General features: G+C 31.6%; 1 protein-coding gene and 1 non-coding gene across 2 annotated transcripts in view; both read left to right on the top strand.

The window, feature by feature from the left end:
- The window catches only part of LOC143912339 (uncharacterized), a 976232-nt gene that overhangs the window by 138603 nt on the left and 819743 nt on the right, over positions 1-17886 (top strand). The window lies entirely within an intron of this gene.
- Positions 5396-5468, top strand: TRNAN-GUU (transfer RNA asparagine (anticodon GUU)). Its single transcript has one exon. It is a non-coding gene; the product is annotated as a tRNA-Asn (tRNA).

The raw sequence follows: 17886 nt of genomic DNA, 5'->3' as shown, positions 1-17886 counted from the left end.
AAATGCACGAATCTCGATCTCACCGTAGATCCACATTGCGAGATTGAGAAAATCGATTTTTATTTTAAAGTAACTAAATAAACTGGAAAAACCACTTTTGCGCCCTGCGGCCCACGAACAATTAGAAAATACTTGCATGAATTGGCCCATCTGTCAAAAAGGTTGTACTTCACTTTTAAAGCTGGAAAAATTCATCAACGGGGCAATTTTTTACCGGAAAAACTACCAAAATTACGTTATATTATATTACAAAATAAAAACTATTCATTTCATTCATTAAATGTGAAAACCGAAAATGCGAAATTTTCGCATGTAAGTTTATCACGCATAGTTTGGTCTGATAATGCGTACTTTATCAGCTCTGTTTCCACTTCATCATTAAGGCAAATTGGCTTTATGATTCTCTCGCACGTCAAAGCATTCCCAACCCTGTATAAATACATATGTATATGTATAGTATGTATGGTAAAACTCACCCCTTCAACATAATATATCACCGATTTTCGATTTTGGCGCTGAAACTTGGCTTTATCTCCCACCCTCTCGCTCTCATGCCATTCCAACAATAGCAAGTAGTGAATTGTTCGAACGATACGATATGCAAATATTAACGAGCGTTTTGGTACAACGATGACCAATGCAAACGGTCATCCCCGCGGCTATTTCAATTCGTATCAAAATGAAATATGCATTCAAAGCTTGTCTTGCTGTATTTAAATTGATTCTTGTATTTATTTAAAAGCTTATTTGAGATTCGATTCGTCGATTGTTTTAGATTCGGTTTCTGTTTTAGTTCCGATTCCGATTAATTATTACTATTCACATTGTAAATTTATTTTAAATCATGTATTAATCTGAAAGCACCCGATGAAATTTCAACGGGCATAAAACAAGTTTTACTATAATTTCAAATTTATATACCTATGGTATATATATATATATTTTTTTTTTCAGATTCAATGAAACACTTGATGATGAAGGAAATTAATTTAGGGTGTAAAATTTGCTATTTCGGGCCGCATGTAGTCTGCGCCCACGCGGGTTGTGCACCACTGATTTAAAACATTCAACTATGATCACTAGACTTCGGCGGTCAGGACGCTTTAACCCACAAAAATGGTTCACTATTCTCAACCTTTTTTTTGCTCTCTTGATTTGTAGGACAATAGTAATTGAAAATAGTGAGAAACTTGTCCACCGATCTTTGGGAAGGGTCAGGGCTCACCTCAATATGAAGTTTCAAAAATATTTGACAATAAAACATGGATTAAAGGCAATTTTGGGTCTTCGTGCTTGTATTGAGTCTCCATGAGCCTTCGTGTTTGCATTTTGACTAGACGTCCAGACTTACGAACATAGATACGAGGTTTTTAAATCTAAAATATTCAGGAAACTATTGCAAATGTGCGTTTTTTCCATGTGCGGTTTTTTCGCGAATGATTTTTTTTTTTTTCACTTTTCGGATTTCGGGTTTTGCATGTTCACATTTTTCGATTCACCATGTCATATTTTATCGGTTGACTGTTGTGCTTAATTAATCATGAACTGTATCCTTATGAGAGCTTTTAGATACTTTAAGTCTAATTAGAGTTATGTTTTCACACAATATCGTACTCGGGAGAGATAATCGTAATCGCTAGTGTCGCTAATTGCCTTTTTGAGAAAGTGTCGCTAGTTGCCTTTTGACGATAGCAAGTTCTTTTCATGTGATGCTCAGAACTAATTGAAATAACAATAAATTATAAAAAAATGTATTTTAATAATTGAAAGTAGATTTAATAAGATTTTTATAGTAAGAATTTTGGGACGGTTACGGTGTTCTTCATAAAATTTGGCAGGAATCTGGGTGCAAATAATGGGAACGTGTGCACGTTATCTTATTCCCTTGTCGCCTGAGCTTTACAAGCGGAGATTGTCTCCGTTTCCCGAATTTACTTTTTTTTTGTTTTAAAGATAAATTTTTATATGCGTTTCCCTAGCTATCAGTGTCCCCCGAGCTTACATTTTCCACATAACGATATCGGATTATATGAAGTGAAAATAACGATTTCACCCTTTACCGAACGTGCCGACGTGCAGGTCAAAGCTTTCGGCAATGTTCGAAGGTAAAACGCCTTCAAAGCCATCGTTGAAATCGACGTGGACATTAAAGATTAGGAAAATGAACAAAAGATATCAAACCACATACAGAGTAAGCCAAGCGAGTAATAAAAGGGATAAACTTTCAAATGAGATATTATATTATAGCATTTGTATAAGGAAAGTTTCTTCGGAAATGTGATCGGTGATTGATGAGACTTGTAACCACCGTAAATTTCGCGAATTCCTCGCTCTTTCTCGTGCCAAAAAAATAAGAACAGCATATGTACGTCAGAGACCGCACAACCTCTAATCTCTCAGAGAGTCTTCCCGCTTGAATTAAATGTAAATGTTCCGCTTTGGCAAGGAGAGGCTTTTGTTGGTTGGGCCGGTAACGATATGCCGTTTACATAATGCTCAACTTACTATACGATGAATTTACAAATCATTATGCCGCTGGAGTAAACAAAGTTCTCACACGGGTCCGCCGACAAAAGGGATACATACCATACCGGTCATATGCACCCTCGAGACCCGTTTGAATTATTCATTTTTATACAAATGAAATGTTCGTGGGCGTGCTCTACCTATCCACACGCCTTTTTCACTATTTTGACTCTCAATTTCCTAGAAATGGTATTGCGCGATTCGATGGATTCCTCTCCGTTGGACTGCAATAAAAGTTCTCCTATGAATATGCAGTGGGAGAGATGTGTTTTTTTTTTAATATTATATTATATTATGCATAAGTATACAGATATTACAAAAACAGATTGGCACATAAAAGTTAAATATTTTCTGTTTCAATATTTCTGAATTATTATTTTTCCATTCTTGAGTACATAATTTGGACAAATGTTGACACTATTTTCAAATTCGGAAAGTTGAAAGGATTCCAGGCCCTTTTGCGGAAATTATATTAACTGATGTTTATCGAATCGCACCAAAAAATCGGATGATGTGATTTCCACAAGTCGTGGGACTGATCACGTCACATCCGAATATTTTTCTTTTTCACCCGCATAGTTTCAAAATAAGTACCCAAAAATTAATTATTTGAAATTTGGAAATTCAAGAAAAATTTCCATAACACAAATAAATATATCTCCATTAATCCATCTAATGGAATACTTGAACATTAAATACATTGTAAATATTGTATGCCGTTCTTGAGACAGCAAACGTTGAAAGTATCAATCAAAACTTTAACAAAATTGTGCCTTTTGGTTGGAGCCGAGTATTAGTCAAGAATTCAATTAGAATGTTTTCATAATATCTACGTAGTGCAGTGGCTCCCGACATATTTTGCTCCATTCCTCTTTTAAACATTATTTACCCCCCTTTTTTTTTTGCAAAATAATTTCCACCATTTTGAGAGCACCGGGTTTGATAAAAGTTTCCTCAGTTACACGTGGTTTTTCTGCTTTGTTATCTCTAGTGCTACAACATAAGAACGTTCAATAATATTTTTGTTTTTTTTTTCTTGAAAATCTCCCGTCGAATCCAGTCTAATTTTTTTAAGAGCATTTCCATGATATTAAAATAACTTTTTCCATGCTTTTGTGTTGTGGACGAACATTCAGAAAACGTTAGAGAAAAAAACAAGAAGCTAAGCAATTCAGAAATTCACCTCCGAAACTCAAAAATTCCCTATTTAGGGGGGGGGGGGGGGGGGGATTTTCCACCAGTTTGAAGTCCCTGATCTGGAGGAACATTATTATGCCTACCGCGTAAAATAATATGTGGAGATCATAAATAAAGTGTACTTCAGTTAATCAGGGCTTTGGATTCGGAGTCGGAGTCGTAAAAAAATAATCAACTCCGACTACTTACGGTAATAGTATTACGGTATGGGTCAACTATAGTCGCCAATTTTATTGATTTTTTGAAATTTGTTTATAAAAATCATGATTTTTAATGACATCATAATATAATATAGCTATTCTTTGTGTCTGTGTAATATAACGCTTGCCGTACTGTGTAAGATAACGAATGCCGTAATAGTCGTTTCGATTCAACATACATATGTACGTTACAGCTAAAACACTGCCAACAAAACGTACAATATAATTTACAAATATAATAACGAAATAAATAAATTTCTATATATAATGTTTGCTACCAATGATTCCTTTAGGCTAATAAACGGCGCCAAGTCTCTGAGCATTTAGCGCCATCTATTGAAAAATTATTTAATTAATTAATTAATTATTTTTGTCTATTGGTGTTTTATATTTTTTATATGTAGGTAGGTAGGCAGTTTTTACCTTTTTTTTCATATTACAAAATTAAATATAAATATTAAATTAAATATTTTTAAAAGGTAGTTGAAAAAATTCGACTACGTGCGGATCAAAAACAGGACCGACACATTTATTTATTTAATAACTTAATATGCCAACATTTATTTATTTATTTAATAACTTAATACAACTAGTGTTGTACCCGATGATATTTCATCGGGTACAACACTAGTAATAAATATAATAGAATCGTTGAATTGCACGTATTTTGATGTGTTATGGAAAAAACCGACTATTTCCTCCGTCTCATACTTTTCTATTAAATTGATTTGTTTGTGTATAAAATTCATACACAAATGAATGTACATACTTAGTTTTTATTTATACGTATTTTATTACCAATAATTAAATAAATTGGGTTAGATGACAATTTTTAGTGATTTTATAAATTCTTTTAATGTTGAAAATTGCAGTTATTGTTTTTACTAAGAATTTTATACAATTTTATACAAGAAAAGTCAATCTTACTAAAATCGATTAAGTTGGAGTTGGAATTTGGAGTCGGAGTCGGTAATTTATGATCCGACTCCACAGCCCTGCTATAATCCTATAATAATTTGGCATGTTTTATTTTTCACTTCGGAAATTTTTTTTTCATGCTATAAAAAATTCAGAAATAACAGTATACATATATGAATCTATAAATGTGTATATTTTTTAATATTCAGTAGCGGTTTAATGTTATGCATAATACAAAATATTTGAAATTATCACTCTATTTATACATGTGCTTAATGATTTATATTTGTTTTAACTCTGCTGGCGAGTTTTTTCAATAACAATGGAATGTATGTGTCTCAAGGTTGATTATTTTTAGGCGATTAGTATCGTATTGTATTTAATGTAAGTTTTAAAACGATTGAAATGCAGAATGTAGGAATTTCGCCTGAATCATTAGCGAAGTGAAATATATATGTATGTATGTATGTATAAAGCCATGTAAAAATATGTAGAATTGATTTAGATACAACTTGAAATCATAGTGTTTCTTTTTATGTCAGCAAGCGTTACGTGCCTCCGTGGCGCAATGGCTAGCGCGTTCGGCTGTTAACCGAAAGGTTGGTGGTTCGAGCCCACCCGGGGGCGGATCAATTTTTTTTAAATCCATATATATTTTTTAATTGTTTTGAGTTATTAAATTTTTATACTAATTTTATTAATTATATAAATAATTAATAAAAGTTGTAAATTTGAGATAATTCGACCTCGGAATTGACAGATTTGTATTCAGTACAGTGTCGGTTCCGGGATTGTAATAAAAAACCGTGATGTAAAAATCAGAGGAAATTTTTCAAAAAAAAAATTTATTCCATACGAAAGATTCAAAACGGTTTATAAATGAAATAATTCATGTATTTATAATAATAAATGCTAATTTAATCTAATACAAGCTCAAATTTATAAAAAATATGGTCAGAAATTAATTACTCATTTTTATTATATCTCATATTTATAATTTCAAATTCTCATGTTTGTTGGTGTATTCACTTTCACTTTACCATTAGAAAAACCTAATCTACTGAGAATCGTTTTGTTTTACAAAATAGTTGAACGTAAATTCTACATCTAATACATATACATATATGTATGTAATTTAGAAAGAGACTTTGTATGTAACTATTGTTGGTACGTAGAATTCGTGACGTTTAATAAAGTACAAATGAATATTCAAATAAAATAAAACTATTCAAATAAATTTAATAAAATTTTTACCATTAGATTGGCCATGTTTAATCGGTTTATATTACAAATACCGAGCAAAGCTATGTAGGTAAAACCACTAGTAATCAATAAAATTTAATATTGGTAATATCAGATTTTAATTTTTGGTAAATGATTGTTCAATCATTATAAAATATTTAAAAGTCGGTTAATTTAAAAAAGATAACATTTTTCGACAAAAGAGAAAAAAAAGAATTTTGTCAATAAGAATAGGCTAGTAATAAAAAAAGAGGACATGTTCTCTTGAAAAGAGACCTGTTGGAAACCCTAATATACAGCAATATAAGAATGTTTTACTAGGAAATTTGATTATTACATCGTTATTGTTTATTTACAATAAATATTCGTAATAGTAATAATAATCAAAATACTACATTAAAAAAATCGGTGATTTTCGGTTTCTATTAGTGTACTTAATGTGCGTACACTTAATGTTCGGTTGCGCCCATATAACCAATAAGTACTAAAAAATCCCCGATTTAATGACAAAACTCGAAAAAAGAAATATTATATTTAAAAATCATAACTCGCCTTTAACATGAAATGAAGATTTGTCTCCGGCACAGTGATGCGCCAGCTCAAAATAAATGGGTTCCTTTTATCAATTTCTATTGTTGACCTTTTTTTTTGTTCTCTAGAGAGCAAGAGATGTATGAATAGATTTTTTCATAATTTTTATTTTTTTTTTGTATAATTTTATTTTTAATTTATTTTTTAAATGGTATAATTTATTATATAACCGCTGTGACGAATTGGGGTAACCTGTCAGGTCACAGCGGTCTTTAATTATTGTTATTATTATTATTATTGTAATTGTAATAAGTAAATAAATAATCTTATTGTAAAAAATCATTAGTTTTTTATTAAATTTAAAAAAAGTTTAATGACAGCAAATCAGAAATGAATGGTTTTTTTTTATATATAAGTGAACCGGAACTGAAAAAATAATCTTGATCCGGAACTGAAACAGGAATCCAGATCCGGAACCGGAACTGAAAAAGGAATCGGGGTCTGGAACTGAAAATGGATTCCGTGTCCGGAACTGAAATAGGAATCGGGATCCGGAACTGAAAATGGAATCGGGATCCAGAAGTGAAACAGGAATCAGGATCAGGAACTGAAACAGGAATCTGTATCCGAAACTGAAACAGGAATCGGGATCCGGAAACTGAAACAGGAATCCGGATCCGGGAACTGAAACAGGAATCCGGAACCGGAATTGAAAAAGGAACCGGGATCTGGAAATGAAGCAGAAATCGGGATCCGGAACTGAAACAGTTATCGGGACCCGGAACAGAAACAAATCAACCAATTCAACCACCCATTGAAATTTCAACGGGCACAACACTAGTAGGTATATAAAGTTTTATTCATGTGGGTGGCCGTATCATATAGTTATTCGGAGTTTGGAAATTCTGCTATGGGAGGGGAGGGATGAGGGAGATTGCCCCCATCGCCCCCTCCCTGTCGATCCGTCCCTGACCCAGTATCTACATACATATACCTGCTGACGTGATACTCTTATTACTAATAAGAGTCCTGTCATAAGACTAAAGTTATTAAAATTATCTCCAAATACGTTAAAAACATGAATCGTCTTCAGGTATATATATGTAGATACTGGAAGATACATAACTGAGTTATTAGTAGAGGTCGGACCGGAAGCGTGCCATTCTTTGTTTATTGTTCGTTGTGCATTGTTCATTTTTATGATGAACCTTTGTTAAAGGTTCGCCGAACCTTTTTTTATTGCACTCTGGCTTTGTGAATAGACCCAAAATGCCGTGATTCCTGGAAAAAGCACGCTCTCTATCCGCTCTTTAGTTATTAGTATTACACTCAGCATAATTTGTACAGGGGCATTGTGTGGGGCGTGGGGGAATCGAACCTCAACAGGGTGCTACGATTCCGGGGGTGACACCCTGTTTATTGAAATTTAATAATTTAATTCTCACTTTACCGAAAGATTAAAACATATAATCTTGTAAATAGTTTTTACTTTTTACTTTATCTATGTATGTACGTAGTAACAATAGATGACGTTTTGTGATCATGCGAAAATTCGAACTCGAGATTTTGACTGATTCGAACTCAGAAACGATCACTGATCACGTTTTCATGATCTAGAAAAAATGTATGTGTGTGTGTGTCTGTGTATTTTGGGGATTTTATGAACACCGTTTGTCCTATCGAACTGAAACTTAGTATTTTGGTTACTGAAATTCTTATCGACCTTCTTATATTCCTCAAATACATACATAGATAAAGTCATGGGTTGGTCACATCCGAATTTTTTAAATATCGATGCAATGCTATTTGAAATATTGCATTTGATTTTTATCTATTGAGTAAATTTGGAGGCGTCTAGCGGTCATCTAAATACAGTAAAACCAGACCAGATATGCGGAAACAATACCGGGAATGCATTCAAGACTGGTCACTAAATATTTTGTCGTTAATTACAATAACACTGTACGTGCTTTTTGTAGAAAAATCTGGTTAATGAGACAGACACTTGTTTTTTTTAAAAACACTAATTATATGAAGTACATATATAGGCAGTGGCGGACTGGCCATACAAGCGTACATGCCCGATGGCATGTGGGCCCCACTATCCATTAGAAAATATGGGCCCTCAGTAAAATTAAATAATTTTTTAACTATTTCACGTGTGTAAAAATTTATAGGATATTGCAATTTGGGATTATTATTTCAACAAAACAAATTTCTTACGATATACGCAAACAACTAATACCTGCTTTAACAGCCCAAGGATCGGTTAACTTTTTTTATTAGGCTCGAAATATAAGTTTCAACATTTGCGTGGGCCCTTTTACCGGGCCCATTTCCAACCTCAAGATTATGCATATACCAATACCTATGTAACAACTACCTATTGAAATAAAAATGGGAATAAACAAATTTCCGTGAATATTATAAACTGAATTGCTTAAAACAATTTTGATAGGACGATTCATTATCAACCAGCGATTTAAATTTACTTCATACATACTTTTAAAATAACATTTGATTATACTTCGACGATATAGTAAGATTTAAATACACAATTTTAAACAGTTTTCGAATATAAAATCTATTCCTAATCTAGACACATCCATGTATATAGAAACATAGGATAGGGGCCCCCTCCCCAAAATCCCGATTTTCGATTAACATTAATTGAAAATATTATGCATTTTTTGTTTTCAGGGACGTAATTTGGGGGGGCACTCACCCCTCTAAATTAAGGAATAGTGTGAATTTAGAAAATATTATGAATTTAATGATTAATGAGATACTATGGATCTATGAATGCTGCGTTTATTTCTTATGTATGTTACTTTTGGGTAACTAATAATATAATCGCTGTTATGTGCTTTGAAAAAAAAAAGATTTTATTATATTGAAGCAAGTATATTTTGGTTTTTAAGTGGTATGCCTTGGGTAACATTCTTAGAAATTGTTCATCCCATGGAGCGAATCGTTAGAAAGGTCCCCTTTACTTTATTTTGTCTCAAAAACAGATGTGTATCGTTTATTTTTCCGAAAGTTCGTATATTTTTTGATATAGTGATACATTTTGATGGTCGATTTTTGTTAACCATGCGAAGATTTTTGGAAAAAAATTTTCGCCTGCGGCGCTTTTTTGCCTTTATACATAATATTTTTTTATAATTATTTTTTCAAAAATAAGCTTATTTTTTTCATATTTTATATTTTCCATTTTTATTCCGATATAAAAAAGATATACCTAGGACTAGAGGTTGTGATTTCTCGACTTTTTTTGATTCTCGAGATTCAAGAATCTCCTTTTCTCGGAATATTTGAATTTCGAGATTTGAGAATCTTATTTTCTCGAAATATTTGAATCTCGAGAATTCGAGATTTTCTTTTTTTGTTTCTCGAGATTCTTGAGAATTCTCGAGAAAGTATAATTTTTTTTTAATATAGCGAATTGATTTTTTTAGCATATAAACTTGACAACATACAAAAATCAAAAGGACACAAACACTACATACATACATATGTATATTATATCAGGGGTTTACAACTTTATTAAAGACATGACAAAAGAAAGATATAGAGAGATATAATAGAACATTGAAAAGAAAAAAAAGTAAAATTCCATAAAAAAAATATTATAAAAGAAGGCATGAAAAGAAAATAAAAATATACAAAAGTAATTTAAAATAGTAAAAATAACAATATGTAAAAAAGAATTTTATAAAATTCCCAGTGTTGCTACCCGGCTTTGCCCGTGTTTTTGTGACCGGACAAATAATAAAAATATTGACCATCTATGCATATTAAAATACTGACTATAAATTGATTAATATCTAAGGAACAAATACTCGAATAAATAAATAATAAATCAAAGATCTTTGTTTTATGTGTGTTAAGAGGGGTCATATTGTCAGTGAAAATATATTTTCACTAGCGTTTTAGTGATATCATAACCGAATACTTTCGCACTAGCGACGAGTACCTACATGCACATACATATGTACATATACATATGTAACTTATACATAGTGCGATTTCGTTGTAACATGTGTATATGTACTTATATGATGACCTAATAATAACTTACCGGACAAATAAAAAAAATACTGACCATCTATACATATTACAATACTTCACAAAATTATTTACGAGTTAACAAGTATACAAATCAGTCAGTTTATTGGTAAGTAGTGATAAATTAAGAATATTCTCGATATTTTCGAGATTCTAATAAACGATTTCTCGAGATACGAGAATCTCGAATTTTCATAATAAAATATTCTCGAGAAATGAGAATCTCGAAATTTTACAATAAAATATTCTCGAGAAACGAGAATCAAAATTTCTCGAGAATTCTCGAGAAATCTCGAGACGAGATTTCTCGATCACAACCTCTACCTAGGACAAGGATTAAAACGAAATATACAATGTAATTTATGGATCTATTTTGCTTTTGCCATTTTTCTTGTACCTAAATTTGTTTATTCCCATTTTTGAAAATTTTATTTATTTTTTGCCCTTGATTTTTAGAGTGATGGAAAGAAGAAAATTTTGTTATATGGGGGGGGGGACAATTTTTTTTAAACCTGGGTGGGCCCCCTTTGACTCCTGGCATGCACTGATTTCAGTCCCAGTCCGCCACTGTATATAGGTATAAAGTACTAGATAATTCATTTCACAAATTATAGAAGTTTGTCAAAAGCTTGCGTTTTATCATATGAATTTCGAATATGGCAATATTTTACGTGTCGAAGAAAAATGTACAATCCTTCACGTAAAGGATATTTCATATCTTCGTACGAAAACGCCTAGGAATCCAATTGGCGTTTGGCGCGGCCATTTTTCAAACCCAGTTTTGCTAATGGCGAACGTTCTTTGAGTCGAAAATCACGTACTGCATATGGTCGACCATCACATAATATTGCAAATGGTCACCCCCTACGCATGGGAAAACACATGGCGATGATTGAGGTCTCTTTATTATCTCGCAGACGTGACATCTTCTACGTGAAGCATTTTCAACCGTCGACGGATAGAGTTTTGACTTAATGTGTGTTTACAGAAAATCGAATTTGCGTTTGTTCCAGTTAATAATAATTATGTGAAAAGTGAAGGATTTACAACGTTAGCGTTGCAAAATCAAATCAAGCGGAACATGACATGACAGTCACGTTACGTCTTTAAAATAAACTACCTTTAAAATTAATTAGCTGAAGTAAATTTACACGAAAATTATATAATAGCAGGCGGATAACAATGAAAATCATTCTATGCTAAAATAAAAATTATTGATTGCAAAAAAAAGTTTACTCTCTTTTGTTTTAAATCAACAAAATCTAGAAATAACGTTATAAATATAACAAAATCTAGAAATAGCGTTATGACTTTATCTATATGTACATATTTTGGAGGAATATGAAGAGTATTTTAAACGAAATTCATTTACTGTGAGATACTTTCGAATTTTGGATTTTCAATAAGACAAAAGTTATACTTCCAGTTATTTGATATATGTACATATGTACATACATATGTATGTATGTAAATCTTCTTTAAAACTTTTTGGAATTGTGACTATAATTATAAAATATTAAGAAGATACAACATTTAAATGTCAAAAATTCCAGTGGATAGATTTTAGGTAAAACCATTACTCCGAAGTAGTACATAAATCAAGATTTCAGATGTAATTTTTTCTCGATATTCACTTATAAAATATATATTTAATTTTAGATCAACTTCCGCGTTAGCTTCTGCGCTGGATCTTTCTTTATATCCTTATCATCATTTACAGCCGTTCACCATCCACTGCTGGATGAAGGCCTCTCTGACACGCTTCCATTCGTCTCTGTTTTCTCATTCACCCATTTTTCTAATTTATTTATTACGGCACGTATTTTGTTAATTATTCTTCTAGCTATGTGACAAACCCATTGACATTTACCTCAATTATTTACTATATAATTTCGAAAGAGACTTTGTATGTATGTAAGTTTTGGGTGGAAGCATCGAAAACAAATCAAAGTTTCTATGACGACGATATCGATATCGTTGAATATTATTCTTTTCGATTCAAATAAATTTAATAAAAAAAAAAACAAATGAATACTTGCTATTAGATAAGCCACGTTTAAGCGGTTTATATTACAAATACCGAGCGAAGCCGGGGAAAAACTACGTTTATTATATATTATTCTACGTATATTAGGACTCTAGCTTTGTAAATAGAGCCAAACCAAATTAAGTGAGTATGTACCGTTTACCATGCACCCTTTTTTTTGATCTTTCGACTTAAGATCTTTCGATTTTCGATCTTTGCCTTCCGATATTTGTGTTTTCTGTAATTTAACATTCTGCCTCGTCACGTAGACCCGTAAAAAGTATATGTACATATATTATGTACTTTTCAAAAATTGAAGTTTACTTAACGACGAAACAATACGTATACGTACATAGATACATATGTATGTATATGCTTAATCTAGGTCACAGATGAGCTCCATTACGGTTTACTTGACTCGATGAAGATAATCTAATATAATAACTATAACACAACAAAAGCTCTTTTGTTGATTCAATTACTTTACGAGAGTTAACGATGTTGATTTTTCTCTGTACATAGATATTCTGTACCAATATATGTATACATATATATATATATATATATATATATATATATATATATATATATATATATATATATAAATATATATATATATATATATATATATATATATATATATATATATATATATATATATATATATATATATATATATATATGTATATATATATATATATATATATATATATATATATATATATATATATATATATATATACACACATATATATATATATATATATATATATATATATATACATATACATATATATATATATATATGCGATAGCGGAATGCTTACTATTGATTTTTAAATCAATTGTTTTTAAGAATGATGCAGACAACGTCATATTGTATGCGGTATTTTAATATTGCACTATCATCGGAAATATATTATATTTACGTTTATATTGCATTTGGTTTGAATACCTATTTCAAAATAAATTCGTACCACGATATTGCGAATGAATAACAATAATATCAACAGTACATAGTGCAATAGTATTATATTGTTACATTAAATTGTGACGATGATTGATGACAGTTCGCTTTGGAATATTTTCGTGGCTGCAGCATTGATTCGCGGGGCTTTTCACCTCAAGTCGAGTTCAACCATTTCCGGTGACGTCACCTTCGGTTTCTTGTCTTTCGCTCTGGGACGGATGCTGGTAATGGTGTGGGACAAGGGAAACGCATTAGTCAAATAACGCGCTCTCTTCCACCGTCGGTGGTTCCCTATATAGTTTTAAAGTGATATTGACTGTTCAAGGAAGGTTGGGAGTACGCCCGGGAATATCGACTTTACGTGCTGCTATTCAAAAATATACAACGCCATACTAAATACATCTATGTATATGTATTTATTTTTCTTTATGGAGGCGAAAATTTCATCCGATTTGATGGCTATTTCGGATTATGTCCTGCGGCGCGTGACATTATTAGGGATTGCAATACCGAAACTAAGCCTTTGGTAATACCGGTATTAAAAAATGAAATACCGATAGTATCGTTTTTTTTTCAATTTGCGTTATATTTTGCATATATTTTTGTCTGTAAAATTATTTTGATTTTTACCGTTTTCCGATACATATCGTAAAATATAATGTCCGGCAACATCTTCGGTATCGCGGCCCCCTAATATTGTGTCTCAACTTTTTTAAATTATTTTTTTTTAATTTTAATTTAAATAAGAAAATGTTTACCATAAAGTACTGATTTTTTAAAATTACGTACATTCATAAAAATTATGTACATTTAAAATGTGATAAAATATATTATTTGGTACATTTTTACATATATTAGTTGGTACAGTACGATATGTACATACATACATGTTAGGGTTTCTGACCCGGGTCGACCCGGACCCGGAAAGATATTCCCAGGAATTCACGGAATTTGTGATGTCCCGTGTTTATGTAGAATGAAATTGTGTGCTTGAAAAAATTGTGTGTTGATGAATGAAGAATTAAATAAGGAGTTATCAAAGACAAATATACAAAATAACGTAAATAAAAATAGCCTCGACTTTAAAAAGAAATTAAAGTATACATGCTGACAGAAGAAAATAACGATAATTTAAAAAAATGTTTATCGTCCCTTTTAACAATAAAAGCAACTTCGTCCGAAACTGAAAGAGTTTTTTCCATTGCCGGAAATTTTTGTACCAAATCTAGAAATAAGCTTTTGGATTCTCTTTTAAATATTTTAATATTCTTAACCTTTCCACCGCGTAAGACTACTATACATGTCCTAGCGAACATGCCCTCAGCGCGCGAGACACGCATAGATTTCTTGGAAGTTCCAACCTGTATAAGAGCCGTCTATTGTGTTAAAATTTTATAACTTGGTTGAAAATATTACTAAATGTATACTTTACCAAATTCAATAGATGGCAGTAGTCAAAAAAAATTCAATATAGGCTAAAATAATTTATAAAATATTACAACCTATATTTATAGTTGAAAACGCGGTAACAAAATCCGCAAAAAAGCAGCCGCGTACAGGGCATGTTCGCTAAATTTGGTGACGCGGGCAAAGGGTTAAGAAGCTACTTTAAATAAGTTTACTTTTATAATTACATTTTTTATAGTTAATAGATATATTATCTAATAGACGAATCTTTTTTTTTGGACTCTAGCTTTGTAAATAGAGCCAAACCGCTCCGACTCCTGGAAAAAGCACGCTCTCTATCCGCGTGATTAGTAATCACGTATTCATGATCTAAAAAAATGTGTTTGTGCGTGTACATATGTGTGTCTGTGTATTTTTGGGATTTTTTGAACACTGTTAGTCCTAACTGAAATTTGGAATCGGTTACAGAAAATCGAGGTTTTTTTACGGTTTTATAAAAAAACTTTATGTGTGTGTATTGAACAAAAATTTCATGCCTAGAAGTATACATAAGTTAATATCAAGTTATATTTAAAATTTGGTGAATAACCGTCAACCGGAAGTGGCAGTTTACTCTTCTTCGATTTTTCTTTCTATATTTTTTTCGACCTTTTAAATATGTGTGCTCTTTTCGATAAAATTCAAGTATAATTATTGTATCAATGTGATGAAAATACAAAAAAATTATAAATTTAATAAACCGGATTTTTATTAAAGTGGGACTTTTTCCTCTTAGAACACAGTCAAAAATCAAGCTGAAAATTTATATTTGTATTCGAGTAGTATTTAATTTAACACAATATTTCATTTTTTTTATTTTGACCTTTTAAGCATAATAGATATATCTTCTTGATATATGTATTATGTTTATAATATTTATAATGATTTTAAGTAATAAAAAAAATTGTACAAAATCCGACAACTGCAAATAGAACTTTGCTCACATGGACGGTATGTGTGAACGTGTATGTACATACATACATATGTTTCATTATTGAATTTTGTTTTTTATACTTCTTATATTCCTCAAATACATAGATAAAGTTATGGGTTGGTCACAACCAATTTTTACTTTATGAACTTCGCTATGAACGTAGTAACAATAGATGAAGTTTTGTGATTTTTATTTACGTGTATATTTTTTATAGATTTTAGCTTTACTTAAATCGGCATTATGATGTATTGGTTTTGCATACATACATACAATGTACATAGAAGCCCTTCGTCTACGACTTTATTTACATACATATACATGTTTACTATAGTTGAAATATCTTTGTGTTATTTTCTTTTTAAGACGTACAGAATGAGTGGCCTATCCTTTATCTCATACTCTTCGTTTTGCTTTTTAATTATGCAGATAAGATCTTACGCGTTATCTCGACTTTCGACCTAATTATCGACTTTTCGTTTTTCCTACGTCTTTTTCTTAGTCCGTAGTCTCCTTTTCCTTCTTATTTTTACTTTAACTTTTATTTGAAGCCCTCGGAAGTGAGGGCTCTTGTGCTTCTAAACGCTTTCCCGCTTTCAAGCGTGTCGCTATTAATTTGTCTTGAAGTTTAATTTGCTCTCATACTGAAAAATTATTTTTCTTGCAGACGGATCGCGTCGCTATTTGATGCAATTTAGAATGTTTTACCTTTTAAAAAACGATTGTAAAAAGAAGTTAAAGGTTTATACACTCTTCTGTGAAGTTGTTTTTATACAAAGTGAAAGCCCACTTATTGCTCTCCTGTATATAATATGTACTTAGTTCTACAGTTCAAACCGGCACCATCTTTGTTAGATTTTCTCGTCTTTCTTAGTAAAAAAGCAGAAGCAGCATCTGACAAAGAAAGGCTCGCTCTATTATTTCGCTAATATTACACCATTTTCACCCTGGGGATTTATCTTAATATTTCTTTGTTCTCATTAATTTCTGTTGATTTATTAAAGAAGTGCAACAATATGCATCTGTCACAAAGAAAATATTTTTCCTTTTTTTTCAAGTGATATAAAAAGATTGTAATGATGTTTTTGATAGTTTATATAAAATTAGGTGGGTAGCTCGTCATATGACCTCGTTTGTAAATATATTTTTTCAATAGAATATAAATATAAATTTCACTGTCTACAAAAGGATAACCTTTCTTGAAAATTAGATTATTTTATTCCATGTGTTTTATCTAAAACTAGCTGAACCCGGCATGCGTTGCAACGCCACAATAATTCCCAAGCAATTCCTGTTCCAGATCCCGTTCTCATTCCCGTTCCCATTTATCGGAAAAACGCAGGCTGCGAACATTTGAAATTATAGCGTTGGAATGACACTCAGTCCCGTTTTTCCCGTTTCCGTTCCCGTTTTTGGGCAATTTTTTTTCACAGTAATCTTTCCGGACATGCATACAATAAATCCTGAATGTTCCATCGTAATCGGTTCAGCCTATTCGAGACACACACACACAGACATTCATTTCAGTCCGATTAAATTAGCCGTTTGGGAGATAATTGAATTCAAAAACTTAAATAAAAGAGGACACCTATAAGGCTAGGTACCATTTCCGGTCAACCTATAAGGGTAGGTACCATTTGAAAAAAACTTACGTCGCATCGATAAGAATTTTAGTAACCATTACTAAGTTTCAGTTTGATAGGACTAACGGTGTTCAAAAAATCCCCAATACACAGATACACAGACACACACAGTCACACACACACACACATACATGCACACATACACACACACACACACACACACACACACACACACACACACACACACAC

This window comes from Arctopsyche grandis, chromosome 1, assembly GCF_051622035.1.
Source record: "Arctopsyche grandis isolate Sample6627 chromosome 1, ASM5162203v2, whole genome shotgun sequence".
In the NCBI taxonomy this organism is placed as follows: Eukaryota; Metazoa; Arthropoda; class Insecta; order Trichoptera; family Hydropsychidae; genus Arctopsyche; species Arctopsyche grandis.
The sequence above is the reverse complement of the archived record's forward strand: the minus strand, read 5'-3'. Positions and strand labels throughout refer to the sequence as shown.